Genomic DNA, 17,500 nt, shown 5'->3' with positions numbered 1-17,500 from the left:
GAAAGAAAGAAAGAAAGTCAAGCAAAGACACCCGCGCTTGACATACACAGCCATGTCTGTGATGGTGTGGATCATCATGTATAAAGGGGGTAGTTGTGACTTGCTCTGCGGCTTACGGCCATACCACTCTGGGCACGCCCGATCTCGTCCGATCTCGGAAGCTAAGCAGGGTCGGGCCTGGTTAGTACTTGGATGGGAGACCGCCTGGGAATACCAGGTGCTGTAAGCTTTTTCACTTTTCTGTGCAAACAACAGAGGACGCTGCTGCTTCAGTAAACAGCACTGACTGTGCCACTGCTCAACTGTCAATCACTGTGCAGACAGTTCAGCTCACAGTGCACAAACCACACTTTCATATTATCACATTACACAGTTGACAAGTTGAGAGAAAGAAAGAAAGAAAGAAAGTCAAGCAAAGACACCCGCGCTTGACATACACAGCCATGTCTGTGATGGTGTGGATCATCATGTATAAAGGGGGTAGTTGTCACTTGCTCTGCGGCTTACGGCCATACCACCCTGAGCACGCCCGATCTCGTCCGATCTCGGAAGCTAAGCAGGGTCGGGCCTGGTTCGTACTTGGATGGGAGACCGCCTGGGAATACCAGGTGCTGTAAGCTTTTTCACTTTTCTGTGCAAACAACAGAGGACGCTGCTGCTTCAGTAAACAGCACTGACTGTGCCACTGCTCAACTGGCAGTCACTGTGCAGACAGTTCAGCTCACAGTGCACAAACCACACTTTCATATTATAACATTACACAGTTGACAAGTTGAGAGAAAGAAAGAAAGAAAGAAAGTCGAGCAAAGACACCCGCGCTTGACATACACAGCCATGTCTGTGATGGTGTGGATCATCATGTATAAAGGGGGTAGTTGTCACTTGCTCTGCGGCTTACGGCCATACCACCCTGAGCACGCCCGATCTCGTCCGATCTCGGAAGCTAAGCAGGGTCGGGCCTGGTTAGTACTTGGATGGGAGACCGCCTGGGAATACCAGGTGCTGTAAGCTTTTTCACTTTTCTGTGCAAACAACAGAGGACGCTGCTGCTTCAGTAAACAGCACTGACTGTGCCACTGCTCAACTGTCAATCACTGTGCAGACAGTTCAGCTCACAGTGCACAAACCACACTTTCATATTATCACATTACACAGTTGACAAGTTGAGAGAAAGAAAGAAAGAAAGAAAGTCGAGCAAAGACACCCGCGCTTGACATACACAGCCATGTCTGTGATGGTGTGGATCATCATGTATAAAGGGGGTAGTTGTCACTTTCTCTGCGGCTTACGGCCATACCACCCTGAGCACGCCCGATCTCGTCCGATCTCGGAAGCTAAGCAGGGTCGGGCCTGGTTAGTACTTGGATGGGAGACCGCCTGGGAATACCAGGTGCTGTAAGCTTTTTCACTTTTCTGTGCAAACAACAGAGGACGCTGCTGCTTCAGTAAACAGCACTGACTGTGCCACTGCTCAACTGTCAATCACTGTGCAGACAGTTCAGCTCACAGTGCACAAACCACACTTTCATATTATCACATTACACAGTTGACAAGTTGAGAGAAAGAAAGAAAGAAAGAAAGTCGAGCAAAGACACCCGCGCTTGACATACACAGCCATGTCTGTGATGGTGTGGATCATCATGTATAAAGGGGGTAGTTGTCACTTGCTCTGCGGCTTACGGCCATACCACCCTGAGCACGCACAGAGGAGGAGCACGCCGTACGTTCACGACAGTCAATCAGTCCGTGTTTTTTTGGATCGTTTTCAGCCTTGGTTTTTGCTGGTTTGTAATTTTTTAGTTTAGTATTTAATTTGTGGGTTACATCCCCCGACAGCTTTTGCTGTCTGGGGGACTCTTTGTGTTTAAAAAATCATTCAAATGGATCCAACGGTGACAGACAAAGGAACGGAAAAGACGACGGAGAAGAGAATGCCCGCGAGTGCGGAAAAACAGAAGAAAATGTACGAAAAGAGACTGACAATCATGTTGGAAATAGAAGGAGAGGAGAGAACAACGATGATGGACATGCTGAGAAAAGTGAGGGCGGAGTGTGGAGAAGTGCTTGGCTGCCGTTTTAAGACGCCAAAGTCATACGAGCTGACGATGAAAGAGGAAAGCGGGAAGAAAAAGCTGATGGACGGACTGAGAATTGGGAACAACAGACTGATGGCGAAAGAACTGGGTAACAATGAAATGGTCGTCTCATTCATTAATCTGCCCACTTACATAGAGGATGAGGAAATATTGGCAAAACTACAGGACTGGGGAGTCACTGCGGTCTCGTCCATTAAGAGGAGGATGTGGCCAGGGACGGACATCGCTGATGGGACGAGGTTTTTAAAGGTCCGTTTCACAGACGCTGTGAAATCATTGCCATATTCCACTAAGTTTGAGACGGTAAGCGGAGCGGAGCACTTCCGCGTCATCCATGACAGGCAAGTTAAAGTTTGCCGCTTGTGTATACAGCCTGGCCACATTGTCAGAGACTGTCCCACTTTTATTTGTTTTAAATGTGGGAAACAGGGGCATTACGCACGAGAGTGTGATGCGGAGGGGAAATGTGCTCTGTGCAAAGAAAAGATCTCCCTGTGTGTGTGTGGAGAGCCGGGGGAGGACGCCGAAGAGCCGTCATACTCCGACGTCTCTGACGAGGAGGAGAGAGAGGCGGAGGACGGCGCCGATACGGGGAGAGAGGAGGATGGACGGAGAGGCGGCGTCGAGAGGGAGGAGCCGGGAATGACCGGAGAGACCCACGAGGAGGGAAACCGTGACTGTGGGGAATCGAGAGGAGACGAAGGAGGGAGAGACTCTGATAATCCAGCACCACAAAATCCAGACAATTATGCTGGCTTTGGAACGCGGGCAGCAAATGAAAAAGACGGGAAAGCTGTGTCGGACGGGTCTGAGGGCGAGGAGGGGATGGACGTCAGCGCAGAGACCATCAGACAGCTGAAGAGAAAGAAGAGGGCGAAGGAAAAGGAGAAGATGAAGGTTAAAAAGTAGAGGTATGGCTGCTGCTCTGCTATTCTTTTTTGTTTTATGCCTTATGTTGCATATTGCTTCGTTTAACTGTAACGGTCTAAGAGGAAAAACGAAAGCGGAGTTGGTATTTAATGCCATAAAAGCAGAAGTACTGTGCCTGCAAGAGACTCACTGGACTGACGAAGTTTTTAAAGATATCAGCTCACTGTGGAGAGGCAAAATTATTGCAAATAATATGAGTCACAGAGCATGTGGTGTTGCTATCTTGGTAAAAGAGGAGACATTGACTGACATACAGGTAGTCCACAAAGATGACAAAGGGAGGTTGCTTGTCATTGAATTTAATTTTTGTAACATTAGGTTTAGATTAATTAATGTCTATGCACCAAATATTGAAAAGGAAAGAAGAGAAATGTTTGATAATTTGAGGACTTTTTGTACTGAGAGATGTATTTTGGTTGGTGATTTTAATTTATGGTGTACAAGGCTGGATGGGTCCAGCAGTGTTAATTTCAGAAACGATACTTCAAGGAGTGTTTTATTTGATGTTATGAATAAGGAAGATTTAGTTGATGTATGGAGGGATATGTATCCAAACAGGAGAGAATACTCAAGAAAGCAAATGGTTTTGGGAAAAGTGAAACAAAGCAGAATAGATTTAGTTTTGATTAAAAGAAATATTTTGAGTTGGGTCTTGAATGTAAAATATAAGTTTTTGGGTTTAAGTGATCATGCTGCTTTAACTTTTGGTTTTGGGGTGAGATGTGAAGGGAGGGGAGGGGGGGTTTGGTGTTTAAACTCTTGTTTGTTAAAAGAGGAGGAATATAGAAAAATTATTTCAAGACTTATAAAAAATGAGCAAGAAAATACTTTATTTGAAGACGATGTTTGTTTATGGTGGGAACAGATGAAGAATAAAATAAAAAGAACAAGTATTAGATTTGCAAAAAAGAGGAACTTTGTGAAAAAGAAAGAGGAAAATGAAGTGAAAGAAAAATTAATAAAAGAGCTGGAAAGACTGGAGGAGGATCCGAATCGGGATAGGACATACTTTATGAAATTAGAAGGTGAGATAGAATATTATGAGAGAGAAAAATATGAGGGAGCAGTTATCAGAAGTAGGGCTCAGTATGCAGTTGAGGGAGAAAAGTGTACAAACTTCTTTCTCAACTTGGAGAAAAGTAAACAGGTAAAGTCTTATATAACGGAGCTAGAAAGTGAGAATGGAGAGAGAGTGACAGATTTTGTAGGCATTTTGGAGGTAGTGGAAGCTTTTTATGCAAAACTGTTTCAAAAGGAAGGTATAGTGCAGGAATGTGTGGATGAGATATTAGATACTGTTGATGCCAGAATATCAGATGAAAGTAAACAAATGTGTGACGATGATTTGACAATTGATGAAATTAAAATAGCTATAGAGCAAATGAAATCCAGCAAGAGTCCAGGTTCAGATGGCCTGACACATGAATTTTATAAGGTTTTTTCTGATATATTGGTGCCAATACTGTTGAAAGTGTATAAGTGTATGGAGGAAAGGAAAACGGTTCCAGAGTCAATGGCAACAGGGGTTATTACTATCTTGTTTAAAAAAAGAGGGAGTCCGTTTAAATTAGAAAATTACAGGCCTTTAAGTCTGTTGAACTCGGACTACAAGATTTTAACAAAAGCTTTAGCCAATAGATTGAGGGACGTGGTAGGAGAAATAATAGCACCAACACAAGCTTATAGTATACCAGGTAGGGACATCACTGATGTCATATGTACAATTAGAGATGTAGTCAATAGTATGAATAATGATGGTGAGGGTGGTCTAGTCCTGAATTTAGACTTAAATAAAGCTTTTGATAGGGTTGAACATGGGTATTTAGAACAGGTTTTGGGCAAATTTGGTTTTGGGGATAGGTTTGTTAATTGGATAATGTTGCTATATGCAAATGCTAAAAGTTGTGTGAAAATAAATGGTATGCTCACTGATGTTTTCCCAGTACAACGGTCAGTCAGACAAGGCTGTCCTCTTTCAGCCTTGCTCTATTCTTTAGCAGCAGAACCATTGGCAACACTATGTAAAAAAGACATTTCTTTACAAAGCATTCAAATACCATATAGCACAAATAGTCTAATTCATCAATTTGCTGACGATACAACCTTTACTGTCAGAACCATAGAAAGTGTAAAAGGAATAATGAAACATGTTGAAACATATGGGAGAGCATCAGGAGCAAAAGTAAACATAGAAAAATCAGAAATTATGTGTGTAGGGCATACAAATCCAGAAGAGTGTGAAATTCCTTTAAAGATAACGAGAGACTTCATTAAAATATTGGGTGTGAACATAGGAGTACAGAGTAAGGAAGCGAGAGATGCCACATGGACTGGTATATTGAATAAAGTTAAACAATTATTAAATTTGTGGTCTATGAGAGGGCTGCGATTAAAAGGTAAGGTTGTAGTCATTAACTCATTGCTTCTATCAAAATTTAATTATGTGATGGGAGCTCTAGATCTCCCTGAGTGGGTTTTGAATGAGGTGAGAGCTGTAATAAGTAAGTTTCTGTGGAGAGGAAAAGGAGTTAAAATATCTATGAAGACATTAATAGCAGGGTATGGAGAGGGAGGGCTAAAACTGATGGACTTAGATGTTAAACGAAAAGCATTGAGAATAAAGGTGGTTAAAAAATATCTATATGGTAAGGAGGAGTATGGTTGGAAAGGGTTCTTTAAGGATTTTCTGTGTAAAAGTGGAGGATGTGGGGACAGTGGGATCTTTATGAGATTCAGAAAGAATATGTTGGAAAATCTTCCTGTGTTTTATCAAGAGGTATTTCTAGCTTGGGCAGATTTCATTGAGCACCTGAAATATGACTGCAAAACAATAAATCAAATATTAGATCAGCCAGTATTTATGAATCCACAAATAAAAAACAGTGGGAATGTTTTGTATGACAAAGTTTTCATACAAGCAGGATTAAAACAAGTGAGAGATTTTGCTTATGAGTATGTGCCTGGCTTCTTGCCAAATAGAGCCATTTTTGACAGTGTTGTGGAGATAGACGAGGAGGTAGGTAGAACTAAGGTGGATAATGTGATTAAGTGCATAAAAGGAAGCTTACCGGATATATGGATTAAAACAATAGAGAGGGAAACAGTTCAGGTAGGAAAGAGTGAGCTACCAGATCTGTACATTGATCAGATTGATGGGAAAATGCTCTTTAATAAAATAAAAGTAAAGATGTTGTACACGTTGATGCTGATGAAAGAAATCAAGACCCCAGCATCAGAAAATGTTTGGTTGAAGGTATTTCAGGATCTGAATGTGAAAGAAATTTGGAAAAATTTACATGTCAAGTACAATAGCATAGACTGTGAAAATTTGGACTTCAAACTCAGACATAACAGAATATACACGAATGTGGTCATTCACCAAATTAATAAAAATGTAGATCGGTTTTGTGATGTTTGTAAATCAGATCCTGAAACACTGATGCATTTGTTTTTTGAATGCAAGGAATTAAAGAACTTTCAATTGAAACTAATAACCCTGATCAAAAACAATTGGAAATTAGATCTGATAGCGAATGATTGGAAGAAAGTTTTCTTTTTTGGTTCAAGTAAAACATCAAAAACTGTGAATGTTAATTTGTTTAATTTTGTATTAAGTCATGCTAGATATGCAGTATGGCTAAGGAGAAATTTAGCACATTTTGAAGGGAAGAGGATAGAAGTGTTAGCTTTGTTTGTATCGGTATTAAGGAAAGATGTTGCTTTGCGATGGAACTTTTTGAGTAGGAGTTTGTTTGAGGAGTTTTTTGTGCAAGGCAGTAGCCTTATTTCTATTGATGATGGAGGTAGATTTCATATTAATTTATGATTTTTATCCTTTGTGCTTTGTTTTGTTGTTAATGTGTATGTATATGTAAATATTGTGTTCTGAAAAGCTTTGTATATTTTCATAATAAAAGAAAAAAAAAAAAAAAAAAAGCACGCCCGATCTCGTCCGATCTCGGAAGCTAAGCAGGGTGGGGCCTGGTTAGTACTTGGATGGGAGACCGCCTGGGAATACCAGGTGCTGTAAGCTTTTTCACTTTTCTGTGCAAACAACAGAGGACGCTGCTGCTTCAGTAAACAGCACTGACTGTGCCACTGCTCAACTGTCAATCACTGTGCAGACAGTTCAGCTCACAGTGCACAAACCACACTTTCATATTATCACATTACACAGTTGACAAGTTGAGAGAAAGAAAGAAAGAAAGAAAGTCGAGCAAAGACACCCGCGCTTGACATACACAGCCATGTCTGTGATGGTGTGGATCATCATGTATAAAGGGGGTAGTTGTCACTTGCTCTGCGGCTTACGGCCATACCACCCTGAGCACGCCCGTTCTCGGAAGCTAAGCAGGGTCGGGCCTGGTTAGTACTTGGATGGGAGACCGCCTGGGAATACCAGGTGCTGTAAGCTTTTTCACTTTTCTGTGCAAACAACAGAGGACGCTGCTGCTTCAGTAAACAGCACTGACTGTGCCACTGCTCAACTGTCAATCACTGTGCAGACAGTTCAGCTCACAGTGCACAAACCACACTTTCATATTTTCACATTACACAGTTGACAAGTTGACAAGTTGAGAGAAAGAAAGAAAGAAAGAAAGTCGAGCAAAGACACCCGCGCTTGACATACACAGCCATGTCTGTGATGGTGTGGATCATCATGTATAAAGGGGGTAGTTGTCACTTGCTCTGCGGCTTACGGCCATACCACCCTGAGCACGCCCGATCTCGTCCGATCTCGGAAGCTAAGCAGGGTCGGGCCTGGTTAGTACTTGGATGGGAGACCGCCTGGGAATACCAGGTGCTGTAAGCTTTTTCACTTTTCTGTGCAAACAACAGAGGACGCTGCTGCTTCAGTAAACAGCACTGACTGTGCCACTGCTCAACTGTCAATCACTGTGCAGACAGTTCAGCTCACAGTGCACAAACCACACTTTCATATTATCACATTACACAGTTGACAAGTTGAGAGAAAGAAAGAAAGAAAGAAAGTCGAGCAAAGACACCCGCGCTTGACAAACACAGCCATGTCTGTGATGGTGTGGGTCATCATGTATAAAGGTGGTAGTTGTCACTTGCTCTGCGGCTTACGGCCATACCACCCTGAGCACGCCCGATCTCGTCCGATCTCGGAAGCTAAGCAGGGTGGGGCCTGGTTAGTACTTGGATGGGAGACCGCCTGGGAATACCAGGTGCTGTAAGCTTTTTCACTTTTCTGTGCAAACAACAGAGGACGCTGCTGCTTCAGTAAACAGCACTGACTGTGCCACTGCTCAACTGTCAATCACTGTGCAGACAGTTCAGCTCACAGTGCACAAACCACACTTTCATATTATCACATTACACAGTTGACAAGTTGAGAGAAAGAAAGAAAGAAAGAAAGTCGAGCAAAGACACCCGCGCTTGACATACACAGCCATGTCTGTGATGGTGTGGATCATCATGTATAAAGGGGGTAGTTGTCACTTGCTCTGCGGCTTACGGCCATACCACCCTGAGCACGCCCGATCTCGTCCGATCTCGGAAGCTAAGCAGGGTCGGGCCTGGTTAGTACTTGGATGGGAGACCGCCTGGGAATACCAGGTGCTGTAAGCTTTTTCACTTTTCTGTGCAAACAACAGAGGACGCTGCTGCTTCAGTAAACAGCACTGACTGTGCCACTGCTCAACTGTCAATCACTGTGCAGACAGTTCAGCTCACAGTGCACAAACCACACTTTCATATTATCACATTACACAGTTGACAAGTTGAGAGAAAGAAAGAAAGAAAGAAAGTCAAGCAAAGACACCCGCGCTTGACATACACAGCCATGTCTGTGATGGTGTGGATCATCATGTATAAAGGGGGTAGTTGTCACTTGCTCTGCGGCTTACGGCCATACCACCCTGAGCACGCCCGATCTCGTCCGATCTCGGAAGCTAAGCAGGGTCGGGCCTGGTTAGTACTTGGATGGGAGACCGCCTGGGAATACCAGGTGCTGTAAGCTTTTTCACTTTTCTGTGCAAACAACAGAGGACGCTGCTGCTTCAGTAAACAGCACTGACTGTGCCACTGCTCAACTGTCAATCACTGTGCAGACAGTTCAGCTCACAGTGCACAAACCACACTTTCATATTATCACATTACACAGTTGACAAGTTGAGAGAAAGAAAGAAAGAAAGAAAGTCGAGCAAAGACACCCGCGCTTGACATACACAGCCATGTCTGTGATGGTGTGGATCATCATGTATAAAGGGGGTAGTTGTCACTTGCTCTGCGGCTTACGGCCATACCACCCTGAGCACGCCCGATCTCGTCCGATCTCGGAAGCTAAGCAGGGTCGGGCCTGGTTAGTACTTGGATGGGAGACCGCCTGGGAATACCAGGTGCTGTAAGCTTTTTCACTTTTCTGTGCAAACAACAGAGGACGCTGCTGCTTCAGTAAACAGCACTGACTGTGCCACTGCTCAACTGTCAATCACTGTGCAGACAGTTCAGCTCACAGTGCACAAACCACACTTTCATATTATCACATTACACAGTTGACAAGTTGAGAGAAAGAAAGAAAGAAAGAAAGTCGAGCAAAGACACCCGCGCTTGACATACACAGCCATGTCTGTGATGGTGTGGATCATCATGTATAAAGGGGGTAGTTGTCACTTGCTCTGCGGCTTACGGCCATACCACCCTGAGCACGCCCGATCTTGTCCGATCTCGGAAGCTAAGCAGGGTCGGGCCTGGTTAGTACTTGGATGGGAGACCGCCTGGGAATACCAGGTGCTGTAAGCTTTTTCACTTTTCTGTGCAAACAACAGAGGACGCTGCTGCTTCAGTAAACAGCACTGACTGTGCCACTGCTCAACTGTCAATCACTGTGCAGACAGTTCAGCTCACAGTGCACAAACCACACTTTCATATTATCACATTACACAGTTGACAAGTTGAGAGAAAGAAAGAAAGAAAGAAAGTCGAGCAAAGACACCCGCGCTTGACATACGCAGCCATGTCTGTGATGGTGTGGATCATCATGTATAAAGGGGGTAGTTGTCACTTGCTCTGCGGCTTGCGGCCATACCACCCTGAGCACGCCCGATCTCGGAAGCTAAGCAGGGTCGGGCCTGGTTAGTACTTGGATGGGAGACCGCCTGGGAATACCAGGTGCTGTAAGCTTTTTCACTTTTCTGTGCAAACAACAGAGGACGCTGCTGCTTCAGTAAACAGCACTGACTGTGCCACTGCTCAACTGTCAATCACTGTGCAGACAGTTCAGCTCACAGTGCACAAACCACACTTTCATATTATCACATTACACAGTTGACAAGTTGAGAGAAAGAAAGAAAGAAAGAAAGTCGAGCAAAGACACCCGCGCTTGACATACACAGCCATGTCTGTGATGGTGTGGATCATCATGTATAAAGGGGGTAGTTGTCACTTGCTCTGCGGCTTACGGCCATACCAACCTGAGCACGCCCGATCTCGTCCGATCTCGGAAGCTAAGCAAGGTCGGTCCTGGTTAGTACTTGGGTGGGAGACCGCCTGGGAATACCAGGTGCTGTAAGCTTTTTCACTTTTCTGTGCAAACAACAGAGGACGCTGCTGCTTCAGTAAACAGCACTGACTGTGCCACTGCTCAACTGTCAATCACTGTGCAGACAGTTCAGCTCACAGTGCACAAACCACACTTTCATATTATCACATTACACAGTTGACAAGTTGAGAGAAAGAAAGAAAGAAAGAAAGTCGAGCAAAGACACCCGCGCTTGACATACACAGCCATGTCTGTGATGGTGTGGATCATCATGTATAAAGGGGGTAGTTGTCACTTGCTCTGCGGCTTACGGCCATACCACCCTGAGCACGCCCGATCTCGTCCGATCTCGGAAGCTAAGCAGGGTCGGGCCTGGTTAGTACTTGGATGGGAGACCGCCTGGGAATACCAGGTGCTGTAAGCTTTTTCACTTTTCTGTGCAAACAACAGAGGACGCTGCTGCTTCAGTAAACAGCACTGACTGTGCCACTGCTCAACTGTCAATCACTGTGCAGACAGTTCAGCTCACAGTGCACAAACCACACTTTCATATTTTCACATTACACAGTTGACAAGTTGACAAGTTGAGAGAAAGAAAGAAAGAAAGAAAGTCGAGCAAAGACACCCGCGCTTGACATACACAGCCATGTCTGTGATGGTGTGGATCATCATGTATAAAGGGGGTAGTTGTCACTTGCTCTGCGGCTTACGGCCATACCACCCTGAGCACGCCCGATCTCGTCCGATCTCGGAAGCTAAGCAGGGTCGGGCCTGGTTAGTACTTGAATGGGAGACCGCCTGGGAATACCAGGTGCTGTAAGCTTTTTCACTTTTCTGTGCAAACAACAGAGGACGCTGCTGCTTCAGTAAACAGCACTGACTGTGCCACTGCTCAACTGTCAATCACTGTGCAGACAGTTCAGCTCACAGTGCACAAACCACACTTTCATATTATCACATTACACAGTTGACAAGTTGAGAGAAAGAAAGAAAGAAAGAAAGTCGAGCAAAGACACCCGCGCTTGACATACACAGCCATGTCTGTGATGGTGTGGATCATCATGTATAAAGGGGGTAGTTGTCACTTGCTCTGCGGCTTACGGCCATACCACCCTGAGCACGCCCGATCTCGTCCGATCTCGGAAGCTAAGCAGGGTCGGGCCTGGTTAGTACTTGGGTGGGAGACCGCCTGGGAATACCAGGTGCTGTAAGCTTTTTCACTTTTCTGTGCAAACAACAGAGGACGCTGCTGCTTCAGTAAACAGCACTGACTGTGCCACTGCTCAACTGTCAATCACTGTGCAGACAGTTCAGCTCACAGTGCACAAACCACACTTTCATATTATCACATTACACAGTTGACAAGTTGACAAGTTGAGAGAAAGAAAGAAAGAAAGAAAGTCAAGCAAAGACACCCGCGCTTGACATACACAGCCATGTCTGTGATGGTGTGGATCATCATGTATAAAGGGGGTAGTTGTGACTTGCTCTGCGGCTTACGGCCATACCACTCTGAGCACGCCCGATCTCGTCCGATCTCGGAAGCTAAGCAGGGTCGGGCCTGGTTAGTACTTGGATGGGAGACCGCCTGGGAATACCAGGTGCTGTAAGCTTTTTCACTTTTCTGTGCAAACAACAGAGGACGCTGCTGCTTCAGTAAACAGCACTGACTGTGCCACTGCTCAACTGTCAATCACTGTGCAGACAGTTCAGCTCACAGTGCACAAACCACACTTTCATATTATCACATTACACAGTTGACAAGTTGAGAGAAAGAAAGAAAGAAAGAAAGTCAAGCAAAGACACCCGCGCTTGACATACACAGCCATGTCTGTGATGGTGTGGATCATCATGTATAAAGGGGGTAGTTGTCACTTGCTCTGCGGCTTACGGCCATACCACCCTGAGCACGCCCGATCTCGTCCGATCTCGGAAGCTAAGCAGGGTCGGACCTGGTTAGTACTTGGATGGGAGACCGCCTGGGAATACCAGGTGCTGTAAGCTTTTTCACTTTTCTGTGCAAACAACAGAGGACGCTGCTGCTTCAGTAAACAGCACTGACTGTGCCACTGCTCAACTGGCAGTCACTGTGCAGACAGTTCAGCTCACAGTGCACAAACCACACTTTCATATTATCACATTACACAGTTGACAAGTTGAGAGAAAGAAAGAAAGAAAGAAAGTCGAGCAAAGACACCCGCGCTTGACATACACAGCCATGTCTGTGATGGTGTGGATCATCATGTATAAAGGGGGTAGTTGTCACTTGCTCTGCGGCTTACGGCCATACCACCCTGAGCACGCCCGATCTCGTCCGATCTCGGAAGCTAAGCAGGGTCGGGCCTGGTTAGTACTTGGATGGGAGACCGCCTGGGAATACCAGGTGCTGTAAGCTTTTTCACTTTTCTGTGCAAACAACAGAGGACGCTGCTGCTTCAGTAAACAGCACTGACTGTGCCACTGCTCAACTGTCAATCACTGTGCAGACAGTTCAGCTCACAGTGCACAAACCACACTTTCATATTATCACATTACACAGTTGACAAGTTGAGAGAAAGAAAGAAAGAAAGAAAGTCGAGCAAAGACACCCGCGCTTGACATACACAGCCATGTCTGTGATGGTGTGGATCATCATGTATAAAGGGGGTAGTTGTCACTTTCTCTGCGGCTTACGGCCATACCACCCTGAGCACGCCCGATCTCGTCCGATCTCGGAAGCTAAGCAGGGTCGGGCCTGGTTAGTACTTGGATGGGAGACCGCCTGGGAATACCAGGTGCTGTAAGCTTTTTCACTTTTCTGTGCAAACAACAGAGGACGCTGCTGCTTCAGTAAACAGCACTGACTGTGCCACTGCTCAACTGTCAATCACTGTGCAGACAGTTCAGCTCACAGTGCACAAACCACACTTTCATATTATCACATTACACAGTTGACAAGTTGACAAGTTGAGAGAAAGAAAGAAAAAAAGAAAGTCAAGCAAAGACACCCGCGCTTGACGTACACAGCCATGTCTGTGATGGTGTGGATCATCATGTATAAAGGGGGTAGTTGTCACTTGCTCTCCGGCTTACAGCCATACCACCCTGAGCACGCCTGATCTCGTCCGATCTAGGAAGCTAAGCAGTGTCGGGCCTGGTTAGTACTTGGATGGGAGACCGCCTGGGAATACCAGGTGCTGTAAGCTTTTTCACTTTTCTGTGCAAACAACAGAGGACGCTGCTGCTTCAGTAAACAGCACTGACTGTGCCACTGCTCAACTGTCAATCACTGTGCAGACAGTTCAGCTCACAGTGCACAAACCACACTTTCATATTTTCACATTACACAGTTGACAAGTTGAGAGAAAGAAAGAAAGAAAGAAAGTCGAGCAAAGACACCCGCGCTTGACATACACAGCCATGTCTGTGATGGTGTGGATCATCATGTATAAAGGGGGTAGTTGTCACTTGCTCTGCGGCTTACGGCCATACCACCCTGAGCACGCCCGATCTCGTCCGATCTCGGAAGTTAAGCAGGGTCGGGCCTGCTTAGTACTTGGATGGGAGACCGCCTGGGAATACCAGGTGCTGTAAGCTTTTTCACTTTTCTGTGCAAACAACAGAGGACGCTGCTGCTTCAGTAAACAGCACTGACTGTGCCACTGCTCAACTGTCAATCACTGTGCAGACAGTTCAGCTCACAGTGCACAAACCACACTTTCATATTATCACATTACACAGTTGACAAGTTGAGAGAAAGAAAGAAAGAAAGAAAGTCGAGCAAAGACACCCGCGCTTGACATACGCAGCCATGTCTGTGATGGTGTGGATCATCATGTATAAAGGGGGTAGTTGTCACTTGCTCTGCGGCTTACGGCCATACCACCCTGAGCACGCCTGATCTCGGAAGCTAAGCAGGGTCGGGCCTGGTTAGTACTTGGATGGGAGACCGCCTGGGAATACCAGGTGCTGTAAGCTTTTTCACTTTTCTGTGCAAACAACAGAGGACGCTGCTGCTTCAGTAAACAGCACTGACTGTGCCACTGCTCAACTGTCAATCACTGTGCAGACAGTTCAGCTCACAGTGCACAAACCACACTTTCATATTATCACATTACACAGTTGACAAGTTGAGAGAAAGAAAGAAAGAAAGAAAGTCGAGCAAAGACACCCGCGCTTGACATACACAGCCATGTCTGTGATGGTGTGGATCATCATGTATAAAGGGGGTAGTTGTCACTTGCTCTGCGGCTTACGGCCATACCACCCTGAGCACGCCCGATCTCGTCCGATCTCGGAAGCTAAGCAAGGTCGGGCCTGGTTAGTACTTGGGTGGGAGACCGCCTGGGAATACCAGGTGCTGTAAGCTTTTTCACTTTTCTGTGCAAACAACAGAGGACGCTGCTGCTTCAGTAAACAGCACTGACTGTGCCACTGCTCAACTGTCAATCACTGTGCAGACAGTTCAGCTCACAGTGCACAAACCACACTTTCATATTATCACATTACACAGTTGACAAGTTGAGAGAAAGAAAGAAAGAAAGAAAGTCGAGCAAAGACACCCGCGCTTGACATACACAGCCATGTCTGTGATGGTGTGGATCATCATGTATAAAGGGGGTAGTTGTCACTTGCTCTGCGGCTTACGGCCATACCACCCTGAGCACGCCCGATCTCGTCCGATCTCGGAAGCTAAGCAGGGTCGGGCCTGGTTAGTACTTGGATGGGAGACCGCCTGGGAATACCAGGTGCTGTAAGCTTTTTCACTTTTCTGTGCAAACAACAGAGGACGCTGCTGCTTCAGTAAACAGCACTGACTGTGCCACTGCTCAACTGTCAATCACTGTGCAGACAGTTCAGCTCACAGTGCACAAACCACACTTTCATATTATCACATTACACAGTTGACAAGTTGAGAGAAAGAAAGAAAGAAAGAAAGTCGAGCAAAGACACCCGCGCTTGACATACACAGCCATGTCTGTGATGGTGTGGATCATCATGTATAAAGGGGGTAGTTGTCACTTGCTCTGCGGCTTACGGCCATACCACCCTGAGCACGCCCGATCTCGTCCGATCTCGGAAGCTAAGCAGGGTCGGGCCTGGTTAGTACTTGGATGGGAGACCGCCTGGGAATACCAGGTGCTGTAAGCTTTTTCACTTTTCTGTGCAAACAACAGAGGACGCTGCTGCTTCAGTAAACAGCACTGACTGTGCCACTGCTCAACTGTCAATCACTGTGCAGACAGTTCAGCTCACAGTGCACAAACCACACTTTCATATTATCACATTACACAGTTGACAAGTTGAGAGAAAGAAAGAAAGAAAGAAAGTCAAGCAAAGACACCCGCGCTTGACATACACAGCCATGTCTGTGATGGTGTGGATCATCATGTATAAAGGGGGTAGTTGTCACTTGCTCTGCGGCTTACGGCCATACCACCCTGAGCACGCCCGATCTCGTCCGATCTCGGAAGCTAAGCAGGGTCGGGCCTGGTTAGTACTTGGATGGGAGACCGCCTGGGAATACCAGGTGCTGTAAGCTTTTTCACTTTTCTGTGCAAACAACAGAGGACGCTGCTGCTTCAGTAAACAGCACTGACTGTGCCACTGCTCAACTGGCAGTCACTGTGCAGACAGTTCAGCTCACAGTGCACAAACCACACTTTCATATTATCACATTACACAGTTGACAAGTTGAGAGAAAGAAAGAAAGAAAGAAAGTCGAGCAAAGACACCCGCGCTTGACATACACAGCCATGTCTGTGATGGTGTGGATCATCATGTATAAAGGGGGTAGTTGTCACTTGCTCTGCGGCTTACGGCCATACCACCCTGAGCACGCCCGATCTCGTCCGATCTCGGAAGCTAAGCAGGGTCGGGCCTGGTTAGTACTTGGATGGGAGACCGCCTGGGAATACCAGGTGCTGTAAGCTTTTTCACTTTTCTGTGCAAACAACAGAGGACGCTGCTGCTTCAGTAAACAGCACTGACTGTGCCACTGCTCAACTGTCAATCACTGTGCAGACAGTTCAGCTCACAGTGCACAAACCACACTTTCATATTATCACATTACACAGTTGACAAGTTGAGAGAAAGAAAGAAAGAAAGAAAGTCGAGCAAAGACACCCGCGCTTGACATACACAGCCATGTCTGTGATGGTGTGGATCATCATGTATAAAGGGGGTAGTTGTCACTTGCTCTGCGGCTTACGGCCATACCACCCTGAGCACGCCCGATCTCGTCCGATCTCGGAAGCTAAGCAGGGTCGGGCCTGGTTAGTACTTGGATGGGAGACCGCCTGGGAATACCAGGTGCTGTAAGCTTTTTCACTTTTCTGTGCAAACAACAGAGGACGCTGCTGCTTCAGTAAACAGCACTGACTGTGCCACTGCTCAACTGTCAATCACTGTGCAGACAGTTCAGCTCACAGTGCACAAACCACACTTTCATATTATCACATTACACAGTTGACAAGTTGAGAGAAAGAAAGAAAGAAAGAAAGTCGAGCAAAGACACCCGCGCTTGACATACACAGCCATGTCTGTGATGGTGTGGATCATCATGTATAAAGGGGGTAGTTGTCACTTGCTCTGCGGCTTACGGCCATACCACCCTGAGCACGCCCGATCTCGTCCGATCTCGGAAGCTAAGCAGGGTTGGGCCTGGTTAGTACTTGGATGGGAGACCGCCTGGGAATACCAGGTGCTGTAAGCTTTTTCACTTTTCTGTGCAAACAACAGAGGACGCTGCTGCTTCAGTAAACAGCACTGACTGTGCCACTGCTCAACTGTCAATCACTGTGCAGACAGTTCAGCTCACAGTGCACAAACCACACTTTCATATTATCACATTACACAGTTGACAAGTTGAGAGAAAGAAAGAAAGAAAGAAAGTCGAGCAAAGACACCCGCGCTTGACATACACAGCCATGTCTGTGATGGTGTGGATCATCATGTATAAAGGGGGTAGTTGTCACTTGCTCTGCGG

General features: G+C 46.0%; 28 non-coding genes and 3 pseudogenes across 28 annotated transcripts in view; all 31 read left to right on the top strand.

Moving 5' to 3' along the window:
* Window positions 1–110: 110 nt before the first annotated feature.
* LOC139610069 (5S ribosomal RNA) lies at window positions 111–229 on the top strand. Its single transcript, XR_011685517.1, has one exon. It is a non-coding gene; the product is annotated as a 5S ribosomal RNA (ribosomal RNA).
* Window positions 230–501: 272 nt separating this feature from the next.
* LOC139610142 (5S ribosomal RNA) lies at window positions 502–620 on the top strand. Its single transcript, XR_011685589.1, has one exon. It is a non-coding gene; the product is annotated as a 5S ribosomal RNA (ribosomal RNA).
* Window positions 621–892: 272 nt separating this feature from the next.
* LOC139610638 (5S ribosomal RNA) lies at window positions 893–1,011 on the top strand. Its single transcript, XR_011685945.1, has one exon. It is a non-coding gene; the product is annotated as a 5S ribosomal RNA (ribosomal RNA).
* Window positions 1,012–1,283: 272 nt separating this feature from the next.
* On the top strand, window positions 1,284–1,402 carry LOC139610637 (5S ribosomal RNA). Its single transcript, XR_011685943.1, has one exon. It is a non-coding gene; the product is annotated as a 5S ribosomal RNA (ribosomal RNA).
* Window positions 1,403–7,331: 5,929 nt separating this feature from the next.
* On the top strand, window positions 7,332–7,440 carry LOC139610400 (5S ribosomal RNA; annotated as a pseudogene).
* A 280-nt stretch (window positions 7,441–7,720) lies between these two features.
* LOC139610636 (5S ribosomal RNA) lies at window positions 7,721–7,839 on the top strand. Its single transcript, XR_011685942.1, has one exon. It is a non-coding gene; the product is annotated as a 5S ribosomal RNA (ribosomal RNA).
* A 272-nt stretch (window positions 7,840–8,111) lies between these two features.
* Window positions 8,112–8,230, top strand: LOC139610021 (5S ribosomal RNA). Its single transcript, XR_011685473.1, has one exon. It is a non-coding gene; the product is annotated as a 5S ribosomal RNA (ribosomal RNA).
* Window positions 8,231–8,502: 272 nt separating this feature from the next.
* LOC139610635 (5S ribosomal RNA) lies at window positions 8,503–8,621 on the top strand. Its single transcript, XR_011685941.1, has one exon. It is a non-coding gene; the product is annotated as a 5S ribosomal RNA (ribosomal RNA).
* Window positions 8,622–8,893: 272 nt separating this feature from the next.
* On the top strand, window positions 8,894–9,012 carry LOC139610634 (5S ribosomal RNA). Its single transcript, XR_011685940.1, has one exon. It is a non-coding gene; the product is annotated as a 5S ribosomal RNA (ribosomal RNA).
* A 272-nt stretch (window positions 9,013–9,284) lies between these two features.
* Window positions 9,285–9,403, top strand: LOC139610632 (5S ribosomal RNA). Its single transcript, XR_011685937.1, has one exon. It is a non-coding gene; the product is annotated as a 5S ribosomal RNA (ribosomal RNA).
* Window positions 9,404–9,675: 272 nt separating this feature from the next.
* LOC139610169 (5S ribosomal RNA) lies at window positions 9,676–9,794 on the top strand. Its single transcript, XR_011685616.1, has one exon. It is a non-coding gene; the product is annotated as a 5S ribosomal RNA (ribosomal RNA).
* A 272-nt stretch (window positions 9,795–10,066) lies between these two features.
* On the top strand, window positions 10,067–10,175 carry LOC139610348 (5S ribosomal RNA; annotated as a pseudogene).
* A 272-nt stretch (window positions 10,176–10,447) lies between these two features.
* LOC139610285 (5S ribosomal RNA) lies at window positions 10,448–10,566 on the top strand. Its single transcript, XR_011685730.1, has one exon. It is a non-coding gene; the product is annotated as a 5S ribosomal RNA (ribosomal RNA).
* Window positions 10,567–10,838: 272 nt separating this feature from the next.
* On the top strand, window positions 10,839–10,957 carry LOC139610631 (5S ribosomal RNA). Its single transcript, XR_011685936.1, has one exon. It is a non-coding gene; the product is annotated as a 5S ribosomal RNA (ribosomal RNA).
* Window positions 10,958–11,237: 280 nt separating this feature from the next.
* On the top strand, window positions 11,238–11,356 carry LOC139610050 (5S ribosomal RNA). Its single transcript, XR_011685499.1, has one exon. It is a non-coding gene; the product is annotated as a 5S ribosomal RNA (ribosomal RNA).
* Window positions 11,357–11,628: 272 nt separating this feature from the next.
* LOC139609978 (5S ribosomal RNA) lies at window positions 11,629–11,747 on the top strand. Its single transcript, XR_011685431.1, has one exon. It is a non-coding gene; the product is annotated as a 5S ribosomal RNA (ribosomal RNA).
* A 280-nt stretch (window positions 11,748–12,027) lies between these two features.
* Window positions 12,028–12,146, top strand: LOC139610060 (5S ribosomal RNA). Its single transcript, XR_011685509.1, has one exon. It is a non-coding gene; the product is annotated as a 5S ribosomal RNA (ribosomal RNA).
* Window positions 12,147–12,418: 272 nt separating this feature from the next.
* Window positions 12,419–12,537, top strand: LOC139610082 (5S ribosomal RNA). Its single transcript, XR_011685530.1, has one exon. It is a non-coding gene; the product is annotated as a 5S ribosomal RNA (ribosomal RNA).
* Window positions 12,538–12,809: 272 nt separating this feature from the next.
* LOC139610630 (5S ribosomal RNA) lies at window positions 12,810–12,928 on the top strand. Its single transcript, XR_011685935.1, has one exon. It is a non-coding gene; the product is annotated as a 5S ribosomal RNA (ribosomal RNA).
* Window positions 12,929–13,200: 272 nt separating this feature from the next.
* Window positions 13,201–13,319, top strand: LOC139610629 (5S ribosomal RNA). The gene has a single exon (XR_011685934.1). It is a non-coding gene; the product is annotated as a 5S ribosomal RNA (ribosomal RNA).
* Window positions 13,320–13,599: 280 nt separating this feature from the next.
* LOC139610291 (5S ribosomal RNA) lies at window positions 13,600–13,718 on the top strand. Its single transcript, XR_011685735.1, has one exon. It is a non-coding gene; the product is annotated as a 5S ribosomal RNA (ribosomal RNA).
* A 272-nt stretch (window positions 13,719–13,990) lies between these two features.
* On the top strand, window positions 13,991–14,109 carry LOC139610095 (5S ribosomal RNA). Its single transcript, XR_011685543.1, has one exon. It is a non-coding gene; the product is annotated as a 5S ribosomal RNA (ribosomal RNA).
* Window positions 14,110–14,381: 272 nt separating this feature from the next.
* On the top strand, window positions 14,382–14,490 carry LOC139610357 (5S ribosomal RNA; annotated as a pseudogene).
* A 272-nt stretch (window positions 14,491–14,762) lies between these two features.
* Window positions 14,763–14,881, top strand: LOC139610181 (5S ribosomal RNA). The gene has a single exon (XR_011685628.1). It is a non-coding gene; the product is annotated as a 5S ribosomal RNA (ribosomal RNA).
* A 272-nt stretch (window positions 14,882–15,153) lies between these two features.
* Window positions 15,154–15,272, top strand: LOC139610627 (5S ribosomal RNA). The gene has a single exon (XR_011685933.1). It is a non-coding gene; the product is annotated as a 5S ribosomal RNA (ribosomal RNA).
* Window positions 15,273–15,544: 272 nt separating this feature from the next.
* Window positions 15,545–15,663, top strand: LOC139610626 (5S ribosomal RNA). Its single transcript, XR_011685932.1, has one exon. It is a non-coding gene; the product is annotated as a 5S ribosomal RNA (ribosomal RNA).
* Window positions 15,664–15,935: 272 nt separating this feature from the next.
* Window positions 15,936–16,054, top strand: LOC139610625 (5S ribosomal RNA). Its single transcript, XR_011685931.1, has one exon. It is a non-coding gene; the product is annotated as a 5S ribosomal RNA (ribosomal RNA).
* Window positions 16,055–16,326: 272 nt separating this feature from the next.
* LOC139610624 (5S ribosomal RNA) lies at window positions 16,327–16,445 on the top strand. Its single transcript, XR_011685930.1, has one exon. It is a non-coding gene; the product is annotated as a 5S ribosomal RNA (ribosomal RNA).
* Window positions 16,446–16,717: 272 nt separating this feature from the next.
* Window positions 16,718–16,836, top strand: LOC139610623 (5S ribosomal RNA). Its single transcript, XR_011685929.1, has one exon. It is a non-coding gene; the product is annotated as a 5S ribosomal RNA (ribosomal RNA).
* Window positions 16,837–17,108: 272 nt separating this feature from the next.
* Window positions 17,109–17,227, top strand: LOC139610538 (5S ribosomal RNA). The gene has a single exon (XR_011685849.1). It is a non-coding gene; the product is annotated as a 5S ribosomal RNA (ribosomal RNA).
* Window positions 17,228–17,499: 272 nt separating this feature from the next.
* The window catches only part of LOC139610622 (5S ribosomal RNA), a 119-nt gene continuing 118 nt past the window's right edge, over window position 17,500 (top strand). The window contains exon 1 of the ribosomal RNA XR_011685928.1: window position 17,500. This exon is cut by the window's right edge and continues 118 nt beyond it. This is a non-coding gene — a ribosomal RNA (5S ribosomal RNA).

This window comes from Trachinotus anak, unplaced genomic scaffold (assembly GCF_046630095.1).
Source record: "Trachinotus anak isolate AG129_WGS33_773 ecotype Australia unplaced genomic scaffold, CSIRO_AGI_Tana_v1 ptg000026l, whole genome shotgun sequence".
NCBI lineage: Eukaryota > Metazoa > Chordata > Actinopteri > Carangiformes > Carangidae > Trachinotus > Trachinotus anak.
The sequence above is the reverse complement of the archived record's forward strand: the minus strand, read 5'-3'. Positions and strand labels throughout refer to the sequence as shown.